This window comes from Chaetura pelagica, unplaced genomic scaffold (genome assembly GCF_000747805.2).
Source record: "Chaetura pelagica isolate M959 unplaced genomic scaffold, ChaPel_1.0 scaffold10, whole genome shotgun sequence".
Lineage (NCBI taxonomy): Eukaryota > Metazoa > Chordata > Aves > Apodiformes > Apodidae > Chaetura > Chaetura pelagica.
In genome coordinates, this window is record NW_009952263.1 from 2,053,459 (window position 1) to 2,054,574 (window position 1,116).

At 44.9% G+C, this 1,116-nt stretch overlaps 1 protein-coding gene across 1 annotated transcript in view; it reads left to right on the plus strand.

The window, feature by feature from the left end:
- Window positions 1-1,116, plus strand: part of TRIM71 (tripartite motif containing 71, E3 ubiquitin protein ligase) — a 14,286-nt gene that overhangs the window by 9,962 nt on the left and 3,208 nt on the right. The gene's annotated exons all lie outside the window — the stretch shown is intronic.

Here is a 1,116-nt window from a genome sequence, read left to right on the forward strand (position 1 = left end):
GTGGTTTGAACTGCTGGCAAGTGCCTTTTCAAACTGAAAATATGCCTTTTAACTAGTATGTGGCCAGTTTTTTGTATCCTCCCAAGGGAAACAGAATTGAAACACTACAGTTCACAGTAAACTCATGGGTTTTGTTGGTGGCAGGATGCTGGATTCTGGCCCAAGTTGGTTTTGTGTTGAAGGTATCTCAGTCTCCTTCCCTGGAAGTGTTCAAGGCCAGGTTGGACTGGGGCTTTGAGCAACGTGGTCTAATGGAGGGTGTCCCTGTCCATGCAGAGCAGTTGGAACTAGATGAGCTTTTTAAGGTCCCTTCCAACCCAAACCATTGGTTGGGTTCTTGCAGGGACCAGAGTACCTACACATGAGCTTAGCCCCACAGGTAGGGTGGGTGCTCCCCTTTGCCAGCTCTGCAGCTGTGCCTCGTGTTTCTCCTTGAAACACAGTGTTGAACAATTGTCTCCAAAGCCTCTTTCATATGTTGCTTTAGAATTGGGCATGATCCACTTTTCACTTAAAAAAATAGAGGTAAATCTGTATATGCTGTATCTTATTCTAGAAAAACTAGGAGAAGTTCTGCAGAATTAACTTTATCCCCACACCTAAACTTTATTCTCAATCAAGGTAGTATCCCTCTGATTTTTTGTTACTACTGTGGGAAGTAAAGGAATGCTCTCCAGGAAGAGTATCTGCACAATCTCAAACTCCTGCATTCAGGTCAGCCACAGTGCATGTGTGATATTTTTGAGAAAAGGAAGGGAAGGAGCATTTCTTATTCCAGAGACGTGACTTGGTGGTCATGGCTCTTCTCTGCTTGTTCAGCACAGGTTAGTTTGGATTGGACCTTTTAGACCTGCTTGTAGAATCAAACAGACTCACTCTGCTGTTGGATTTAAGTCTTCTAGATCAGTGAGTCAAACTGACTATGACCGTGTGGTTGCCAGTACTGGTATAGGGGGGCAAAAATGCATGGTCAAGATGGGAAAAGTTCAGGAGTAAATTGGAAATGCTCCTATGATCTTCAGTCACACCAGATAAAGCATGGCAGGAAACCTGCTGCTGTGGCTGCTGCCTGTACTATCAGAGCTGGGCAGAACAGTCTGTACATGTGGTGGGCCA